At 36.7% G+C, this 10,784-nt stretch overlaps 1 pseudogene; it reads left to right on the top strand.

Moving 5' to 3' along the window:
• Positions 1-5,310: 5,310 nt before the first annotated feature.
• LOC114037212 lies at positions 5,311-10,554 on the top strand (annotated as a pseudogene).
• The last annotated feature ends 230 nt before the right edge of the window (positions 10,555-10,784 follow it).

Genomic DNA, 10,784 nt, shown 5'->3' with positions numbered 1-10,784 from the left:
GAAGCAGAAAACTGGGAAAATAATTTTTACAGTCAGTGTCTCTGATAAGGACCTCATTTCTAAAATATATAGAGAACTAAGTCAAATGTATAAGAATACAAGTCATTGCCCAATTGAGAAATGGTCAAATGACATGAATACGCAATTTTCAGATGAAGAAATTAAAGCTATCTATAGTCATATGAAGTAATGCTGTAAGTCACTATTGATTAGAGAAATGCAAATCAAAACAATCCTGAGGTACCAAATCACACCTATCAGGCTAATATGACAAAATAGGAAAATGAGAAATGTCAGAGAAGATGTGGGAAAATTGGAACTCTAATGCATTGTTGGTGGAGTTGTGAACCAATCCATCCATTTTGGAGAGCAATTCGGAATTATACTCAAAAGGCTATAAAAATGTGCATACCCTTTGACCCAGCAATAGCACTTCTAGGGCTATATCCAAGTATCTAAGACATCTCCAAAAGTCTCATGATGGAAAATGTTATCCATATCCAGAGAAGGATCTATGGAGTTTGAATGCAGATCGAAGCATACTATTTGCTATTTTTTTCCCTTCTGTTTTGTGTTGTTCTTTCTTGTGCTTCCTCCTATTGGTTCTAATTCTTCTTTACAACATGACTAATGTAAAAATATCTTTAGTAGGAATGTATACGTAGAGTCTATATCAGATTGTACGCCATCTTGGGAAGGGAGGCAAGGAGGGAGGAGGAGAAAATTTAAAAGTGTAAAACTTATGGAAGTAATTGTGGAAAACTAAAAATTAATTAAAATTAAAAATATTGTTCTTATTAAATTGCTTCATATTGAAGTATATTTTACATGAAACATAAATTGTTAGAAAGTTGTTTTTAAGAATCAGAAATATTAATATATTACCATGTACACTAATTCCAGTTTAAGTCCCCATAGACCCTAGGATCTCCTTTAACTTTCTGTCCCTCAATACACACACACACACACACACACACACACACAACTTTCAGATGGAAGCAGAGTAAATGAAAGAAAAAATATATATATAATACACATGTAAACTTTAAGAGTGACCACATTAAGCTCATAATCCAACGAGTCCCAAGTTTGCAATAATTCTGACTTCAGAAGTATGGTTATAAAACATGTGACTGTCTCCTGATTACGTCCTCAAAGAAAATCTCAATCCTGTGCTGGGAAAGTTCATCCTTTTTTGTGTGACTTTCAGAGCTGTCCCTTGACCCCATGCTCCAAGACAGTGAGGAGGTAAGCACCAGTATTTACTCATTTTTTTTTCATTTCCGCTCATGACTTTAGTCACATGAGTAAGTGCCTTCAGGCAAAGAAACAAGAAAAACAAAATAGCAACAATAAAAATTCACATTCTCATAATTTGACACACGTTTTTGTTTTTATTTTTGCTTTTTTTTTAATTCTAGTGTCCTAGGAGTAGGTGAAGGTTTGAGATAAGGAACTGCCAGTGTTTTATTTTGAGGTTTTTTTTGTTTGTTTTGCTTTGTTTTTTACTCAACAAAGAATTTTATGAGATTTATCAAGTACATGGATTGTAGGAGAAATTCATTATTTAATAACAGTTGTGTAAATGCAGTAAATGTTGATACCAAATAACATATCAACAATTAGAAGTTCCTAGCTCAATACATATGTAAAAATACATTTTGAAATGAAAGAATTCTTAACTATGATGTAAAAATGAACAGAATTATTAATGAAAAAGAACAGTTTAAGATAGTTATATTACCTAGGCCCTTTTTTACCATTCTTTTTTTAATTTTGAATTTTTAAAAATTGATTTATTTTTAGTTTTCAACATTCACTTCCACAAGATTTTGAATTCCAAATTTTCTCCCCATTTTGTCTATCCCCCCACCCCCAAATAGCATACATTCTGAATATCCCTTCCACTAATCTGCCTTCCCTTCTCTTATCCCCTTCCTCTTCAATTTTCCTGTAGGGCAGAATAGATTTCTATACCCCATTTCCTGTATATCTTATTTCCTGGTTGTATGTGAAAACAATTTTTAACATTTGTTTTTAAAACTTTGAGTTCCAAATTTTCTCCTTTCCTCCCTCCCAACCCACCCTCATTGAGAAGGCAAGCAAATCAATACAGGCTATACATGTGTAGTCATGCAAAACACTTCCATAGTAGTCATGTTGTGAAAAACTAAGTATGTTTCCCTTCATCCTATCCCACCCCTCATTTATTCTATTCTCTCTTTTAACCCTGTCCCTGCTTAGAAGTGTTTGCTTCTGATTACTCCCTCTCCCAATCTGCCATCCCCTATATCATTGCCCTGCTCTCTTGCTCCCTCCCCCCCCCCCCATTTTCCTGTAGGGTAAGGTAGACTTCCATACCCAATTGAGTGTGTATGTTATTCCCTCCCTAAGCCAAATCTGATGAGAATAAGATTCACTCATTCCCTTTCACCTTCCCCTGTTTCCTATCCACTGTAAAAGCCTTTTCTTGTCTGTTTTATGTGAGACAATTTACCTCATTCTATCTCTCCCTTTCTCCTCCCAGTATAATCCTTTCTCATCCCTTAATTTTATTCTCCAGATAGCACCCCTTCATCTTCAACTTGTACTGAGTCATCTCTCTCTCTCTCTCTCTCTCTCTCTCTCTCTCTCTCTCTCTCTCTCTCTCTTTCTCTCTCTCTCTATGTATATATTTATATCTATATCTATATATAGATATAGATATAGATATATATACATACATGTATATTTTTTCCTCCACCTACCCTAATACTGACAAAGGTCTCATCAGTTACAAATATCATCTTTCCATGCAGGAATGTAAACAGTTCAACCTTAATAAGTCCCTCATGATTCCTCTTTCCTGTTTACCTCTTCATGTTTCTCTTGAGTCTTGTATTTGAAAGTGAAATTTTCTATTCAGTTCTGGTCTTTTCATCAAGAATGCTTGAAAGTCCTCCATTTCACTGATTGTTCACTTTTTTCCCTGAAAGATTATACACAGTTTTGCTGAGTAGGTGGTTCTTGGTTGTAATCCTATCTCCTTTACCCTCTGGAATATTATATTCCAAGTCCTGCAGTCCCTTAATGTAGAAGCTGCTAAATCTTGTGTTATCCTGATTGAGTTTCCACAGTACTTGAATTGTTTCTTTCTGGCTGCTTGCAATATTTTCTCCTTGACCTGAGAACTCTGGAAATTGGCTACAATATTCCTAGGAGTTTTCCTTTGGGGATCTCTTTCAGGAGGTGATCAGTGGATTCTTTCAATTTCTATTTTGCCTTCTAGTTCTAAAATATCAGGGCAGTTTTCCTTGATAATTTCTTGAAAGATGATGTCTAGGCTCTTTTTTTGATCATGGTGTTCATATTCTCTAATAATTTTTTAAATTCTCTCTCTCGGATCTATTTTCCAGGTCAGTTGTTTTTCCAATGAGACATTTCACACTGTTTTCTATTTTTTTTCATTCTTTTGGTTTTGTTTTACAGTGTCTTGATTTCTCATAAGGTTACTAGCTTCCAATTGCTCTATTCTAATTTTTAAGGAAGTATTTTCTTCAGTAAGTTTTTGGACTTCCTTTTCCATTTGGTCAATTTTGCTTTTTAAGGCATTCTTCTACTCCTTGGCTTTTTGGACCTCTTTTGCCATTTGGGTTAGGCTATTTTTTAAGGTGTTATTTTCATCAGTATTTTTTTGGGTCTCCTTTAGCAAGCTGTTGACTTGTTTTCCATAATTTTCTTGCATCACTCTCATTTCTCTTCCCAGTTTTTCCTCTACTTCTCTTACTTGCTTCTCAAAATCCTTTTTGAGCTCTGCTATGGCCTGGGACTGATTCATATTTTTCTTGGAGGCTTTGGATGTAGGAGCTTTGACTTTGTTGTCTTCTTCTGGTTGTGTGTTTTGATCTTCTTTGTTACTAAAGAAATATTCTAAGGTCTGACTGTTTTGTGAGGTTTACTTATGATCCCAGTCAATTACTTTACTTATAAACTCTTTGCTAAGGTAGGGGTCTGATTCCAGCATAGAGAATGTATTATCCTAAACTTTATGGGTTTTGTGCAGTTGTTTTCAGATTTACTTCTAGGGACCTGTAAATTTTCAGTTCTTCCAAGGTGGTATGATCAGGGTGAGGTGTTTCCTCCTTTCCTGTCCTGTGTTCTAGTCTATGAGTGACCAGCAGCACTCTTTTCACAGGAACTGTGAGGAGGATTCCCTTTTCACCACCACTACAAGCTCCACCATGCCAGCACTCCTCCTCGCCCAAGGATCATCACCTAGAACTGTGACTCAGATCCAAGCATGGGTAAAGCAAGAGAATCCTGCACCAACAAAGAGATCCCTTCAATCCCCCTCTGATCAGTCACTGGATTCCACCTCAGTCTGTGTGTGAGAAGCTTCAGAAGCCACCTCTGGCCCTGGTCCACACTCAGGGGCTGGAAGGGAGTTTCTCTCTCATGACAGTCACAGACTTTTCCTACTGTCCTTGTAAGTTGTCTTTGGCATTCATGGGTTGAGAAATCTGAAAACTGCCATAGCTGCTCATGATTCAGCCCTTTGAGGGCTCCTCCAGGTTTAAGGAGATGTGTTTTGTCTGTGTGCCCAAGCCAAACTGTGTTCCTCTCCTGCCTGGCATGATACACCTTTCAGATCAACCATCTAGGTTGCCTTGGGCTGGAAATTTGTTTCGCTCTACCTTTTTGTGGGTTCTGCTGCTTTTGAATTTGTTTAGAGCCAGTTTTTATAGGTATTTGGAGGGGTTTGGGAGAGAGCTCAAGGAAGTCACTGCTTTTACTCCACCATCTTGGCTCTGCCTCATTGCTAGTGTTTTTGTACAACTTCCATGGTCTTGCTGCTCCATGTGTCCTGGGAAAAGCACAACAGTTCTTTTTCCCCCCGTGTTATATTATTTCTTGTTTTCATAGGTTCTCCTTTTATTAACACTTCAGCCCCAAACCATGAAGTATTACCTTGCCTCTGGAAAGGAGCTGAAAATACTCTGTACATTCCCAAATTCTGTGCAAGTATGGATCATTTGAGCCTCTCTTGGGGAAACTTTGAAGAGAATTAGACATGGCTTCATTTAAACAAGGCAACTTGCCTTTGAAGGAGTATGGCAAATGAAAATGACAAAAGATATTCAAGTGCCTACTTCATAAAGAGCACTGTTATGGCACTTGGGAAGTGCAGTTAGTACCAAGTTTAGCTAGGACATGTTTCCTGACTTCTTGGAATTTAGAGACTAATATACAATAAGAAACAATCATATATTGCTACATTATATTATATTACATCACAAGAACATTAGAAATGTAGTGCCTGGATTGGAGAAAATGTTGGTTTCAGGGGGATATGAAGTTTTCAGCCCTGGTCATGGCTTCACTGAGGAGATGTTTATGACTACCTACAGCAAGGAGAAGCAAATAGAGAAATGAAATTCTATTTTAACATTAAAAATAAATTCAAGAGACTGACCCTACCTGGGTCATCTTATTTTAACCTGAGCCTATGTGAGGTGGTTCAGATAGACTCTCAATGAGGAAATCAAGACACAGTTCAGGCAGTTATCAATATTGGTGCATCCTGAGAAGAACTAAGATGACAGAGAGAGCACAGATGGTTTGTTTTTGAAACTACTGACAAAGCCTGCAAATTGCTTCTAGATCAGGAGCTGAAGAAGGGGGCTCTGGATGTGATTCAAGCAGGAAAAGCGTATGTGGAACACACTGTGAAAGAGCAAAAGAAGCAGCTAAAAGAAAGAGGGGAAACCTGCAAATGTGGAAGAATACCCCAAATTGTTCAAACAGGCAGTTTACAAACAATGAAACTTTTTGCTGAATTAGAGATTAAGAGGAAACTGAAATTAAACAAATACATTAAAGAAAGGTACAGCCCTGGGTAAACAGGCAACCTCCAGTGGCCAGACCCCCATGTGCTTCAGCATATCCTATGGAAATTCAGAAACACCTCACTGGCCCCAGCACACAACAGACACAAGTACTAAGACCCCAGTTCAGTATCAGGTAAACTGCCAGACCCCTAAGACCTCCAACAGTGGCAACCACCTCTCCCACTGCCTCAACACAGCACCAGATGCAAAGGTCCCCATGGGTCTTTGAGCCACATCAGTGAAGCACCAATTAAACAGCAAGGTCCTTAACCATTGGCACAAGAAGCCTGAAACAGTGTCCCTTTCAACCCAGGAGCGGAGCTCAAATTTAAAATAAAGGAAAAAGGCTAAAAAAGATAATGAAAAAAACAACAGAAATAATCTGACCATAGAAAGTCATTATTGTGACAGAGAAAATAAAGACACAAACTCAGAAGAGGACAATAATGTCAAAAACACTTGTTTGCAACACCCCAAAGAAAAATGGGAAGTGGTCTCAAACCCAGAAAAATCCAATGAAAAGCTCAAAAAGAAATTAAAATCATATGAGAGAGGTAGAAGAAAAATTGGGGAAAAGAAATGAGAGCAATGCAAGAGAATTATGAAAAAAAAGTCAACAACTTGGAAAAAGACAACATCTGCTTAAAATGTAGAATAAGTCAAATGGAAAAGGAGTTACAAAAATCCACTGAAGTAAACAACTCTTTAAAAAGTAAAAGTAGAGGGGCAGCTAGGTGGCACAATGGAGAGAGCACTGGCCCTGGAGTCAAGAGGACCCGAGTTCAAATTCAGCCTCAGACACATAATACTAACTAGCTGTGTGACTCTGGGCAAGTCACTTAACCTCAAGTGCCTCATAAAAAAAAAAAGTACACTTGGCCAAATAGAAAAGAAAGTAGAAAACCTAATTGAGGAAACCAATTCCTTGAAAGTTGGAATTGGGCAAGGGGGAGCTAATAACTCTATAAGACAACAATAATTAAACAAATTCAAAATAATTTTAAAATAGGAGAAAATGTAAAATGCCTAATGGGAAAAACAACTGACCTGGGGAATGGAACCAAGAGAGACAATATCAGAATCATTGGACTACTTGAAATCTATAATTAAAAGGAGGATCTGGACAGCATTTTTCAAGAAATTATCAAGGAAAACTGCCCTGATATCCTGGAAGCAGAGGGCAAAATAGCCAATAAAAGAATACACTGATCACCTCTGGAAAGAGATACCAAAATAAAAACTTCAGGGAACATTATAACCAAATTTCAGGACTATTAGGTCAAGGAAAAGAACCACAATCAGGATTACACAGGACTTAGCAGTGCAACATTAAAAGATCAGAGGTCATGGAACATGTTGTTCCAGAAATCCAAGGAACTAGGACTACAATCACTTACCTGGCAAAAAAAAAGTATAATTAGTTAATGGGAAAATGGCTATTTAATGAAGTAGAAGGATTTCAAGCTTTCATAAGGAGAAGGCCAGAATCAAACCAAAAATTTGACCTCCAATATCAAAACCCAAGACAAGTATAAACAGGTGAAAAAGGAAACTAAAGGGGCAGCTAGGTGGCACAGTGGATAGAGCACTGGCCCTGAAGTCATGAGGACTTGAGTTCAAATCTGGCCTCAGACCAAACACTTGACACTCACTAGCTGTGTGACCCTGGGCAAGTCACTTAACCCCAATTGCCAAAAAAAAGGGGGGAAATAAAACATAGTGAAATCAATAGAGCTAAACTGTTTACATCCCTACATGGTAAGATGATACTCATATTTCTTTTAAAAAATCACTAGTAATACAAATAGAAGGAATATATATAGATATAGGGTACATATATAAGGTGAATTTGAGGGAATGACACAAAAATTATTAAGGGATGAGAAAGAGAAGTACACTGGGTTCAGAAAGAAGGGAGAGGTAGTAAATTATTTCACATGAAGAGGCACAAAAGACCTATTACAATGGAGGGGAAGATGAGAGGTTGGGCAATGGGCATCCTTTGAACATTATTCTCAGTAGTATTGTCCCAAATAGGGGAATAATGAACACAAATAGATGAATATAGAAATCTATCTTACTCAACAGGGAAGTAGGAGGGGAGGAGATTTAATAAAGGGAGGGAGGATTGAAAGAAATAAGGGCATATTGGGGGAGGGGGTAGACAGAAGAAAAACATGGGTGAGGAGGTAAAGGATGCATCAATGGAATAAATTAGGTATACAAGACACAGCAGTTGATGATACCTAGTAATATCACAATAACCTAATGTTTGATAAGCCCAAAGACCCCAGTCTTTGGAAGAAGTCACTATTTAATAAAAACTGCTGGGATAACTGGAAAACAATAGTACACTAACTAGGTATAGACCTTCATCTCTCACCCTATATCGAGATAAGGTCAAAATGGGTACATGTTTTAGACATAAAGGGTAACACCTTAAGCAAATTAGAAAAGCAAGGAATAGCTAGCCAGTCAGAGCTATGGAGAGTGGAAGAATTTATGACCCAATAAGAGATAGAGAATATTACTACTTGTAAAATAGATAATTTTGATGATATTAAGTTAAAAAGCTTTTGTACAAACAAAATCAATGCAACAAAGATTAGAAGCAAAGCAGAAAGCTGGGAAACAATCTCTATATAAATTCTGTGATAAAGACCTCATTTCTCAAATATGTATAGAACTGAGTCAAATTTATAAGAGTACAAGCCATTCCCCAATTGCTAAATGTTCAAAGGATATGGACAGGAAGTTTCCACATGAAGAAATTAAAACCTATCTATAGGTGTATGAAGAAGAGCTCTAAATCACTACTGATTAGAGAAATGCAAATTAAAACAACTATAACATACCATCTCACAACTATCAGATTGGCTAATATGATAAAAAAGGAAAATAATAAATATTGGAGAGGATGTGGGAATACTGGGACATTAATGCATTGTTGGCAGAGTTGTGAACTAATCTAATTATTCTTGAGAGCAATTTGGAACTATGCCCAAAGGGCTATAAAACTGTATATACTCTTTGATCCAGTACTACCACTCCTAAGTCTGTATTCCAAAGAGGTCATAAAAAAAGGAAAAGGACCTCCTAGTGCAAAAATATTTATAGCAGCCCTTTTCATGGTAGCAAAATATTGGAAATTGAGATGATGCCTAAAAATTGGGGAATGGCTGAATGATCTGTAATGTATGAATGTAATGGAATATTTTAGGATGCACAGACAGTTTTAGAAAAACCTGGAAAGACTTGTACAAACTGATGCAAAGTGAGATGAGCAGAATCAGGAAAACATTGTACACCATATCAGCAACATTATATGATAATCAAGAATGAATGACTCAGCTCTTCTCAATAACAGAATGATACAACACAAGTACAAAGGACTAATGAAAGAAAATGATATCCACATCCAGATAAAGAATTGATGGACTCTATATGCAGATAGAAGTATATTTTTTCGCTTACTTTATTCCTTTTTGTGTTTTTTTCTTTTGATTTGTTTCTTCTCTCACAACTGTGACTGATATGGAAACATGTTTTATGTGATAACACGTGCATAGCCTATATCAAATTGCCTACCATTTTTGGAAGAGGGGAAGGGAAGGAGGGAGAAAATTTTGGATTTCAAAATCTTTTAACAATGAATGCTAAAAATTGTCTTGACATGTAATTGGGAAAAAATACCATACTATAAAAATAAAAAAGAAGGAAAAAAAGAAAGTGACAAAGATAAGAAATTGAAAAACAAGAAAAAGTAAACAAAGATCAGAATCATTCTGTATAATTTATTTTTTGCTCCTATTTACAATTAATTGATTTTGTCTTGTAATTGCTTTTGTTTTATAACCACTTAAACCATAGTTCTCTGTCTCTGAGCTTAGTTCGGAATTCACCTGGCCTGTAATGGATTAAGTATAGAAACTCCTTTCCTGCCAATCATTGGTATATTCTTGCCTCAAGGAATTTGACTTAAACCTTGGAGGATGCATGTGAACAGAAGGGAGTTGAGTCTAGTATCTTTACACAAACTATGCTTCAAGGATGTCTGGTTTGCTTTCCAAAGAGTCTGAGCCATTATCATATCCTTGCAGGTGGACTCAAACAATGAGCATTTCTCAGACACAGGGCAGATAGAAGAGGATTGTTGCTAGCCTCTCATTACCAATTAATCATATTGTTCCTCAATTCTATAACCAATCGTGTTGATTTCAATCCCATCATGTCACCTCCCCTGTAATATTTTTTGTTCTCTACTTCCAAATAACTTTATAGGGGGACCTATCCTTTTTCTTGGGGTCTTTGGCCAGAGGCAAAGCCACTGATCTTTTTATTGGCAGGTTGCATACTTTTATTAATAAAATGATATCTTGCTCAGAGAAATGTGCCTTAGTTTACTTTTTTGTTAAATTTCACATGTAACATAGACAATAAAGCTTTTTTTGCTGAATTGGAGATATAGAAGAAAGAGAGAAGTTAAAGAAATGCATGAAAGAAAGCAACAAAAAGCAGAGAGATTGAAGCACAAGAAAAAGCAGAAAGAGTGGCAAGAAACTGAGAAAAGGTGAGATAGACATGTGGAGAGTTTGGAAAATTTTCTAAGCAAACACAAAGGGAAAAGAAGAAGAAACACTGGACCTTCCTGAGTCCACCCAGAGTGAAAACAAAGCAGTATGAGTGATGTCAGGGCTGCAGCAACAAAACTTTTCTCTCTTTCTGCTATCTTCTCCTTCTTGCATTGAAGGACTCATCTCCCACATAGAATAGTATTGGAATTTTAGTTCATTAGTTTTCAGTACAATTTTTATTTGTCACAGTAATTATTTTGTACACAGAAACAAAGTGCCTTGTTTAATAACAGAATGACCTAGTCCCTCACTGGTTACTGAGGGCATGAGATAGGGAGGTTAC

The sequence above is a fragment of the Vombatus ursinus genome, unplaced genomic scaffold, assembly GCF_900497805.2.
Source record: "Vombatus ursinus unplaced genomic scaffold, bare-nosed wombat genome assembly UNPS02010284.1, whole genome shotgun sequence".
Taxonomy (NCBI): Eukaryota; Metazoa; Chordata; class Mammalia; order Diprotodontia; family Vombatidae; genus Vombatus; species Vombatus ursinus.
This window is presented reverse-complemented; position numbering and strand designations above follow the sequence as displayed.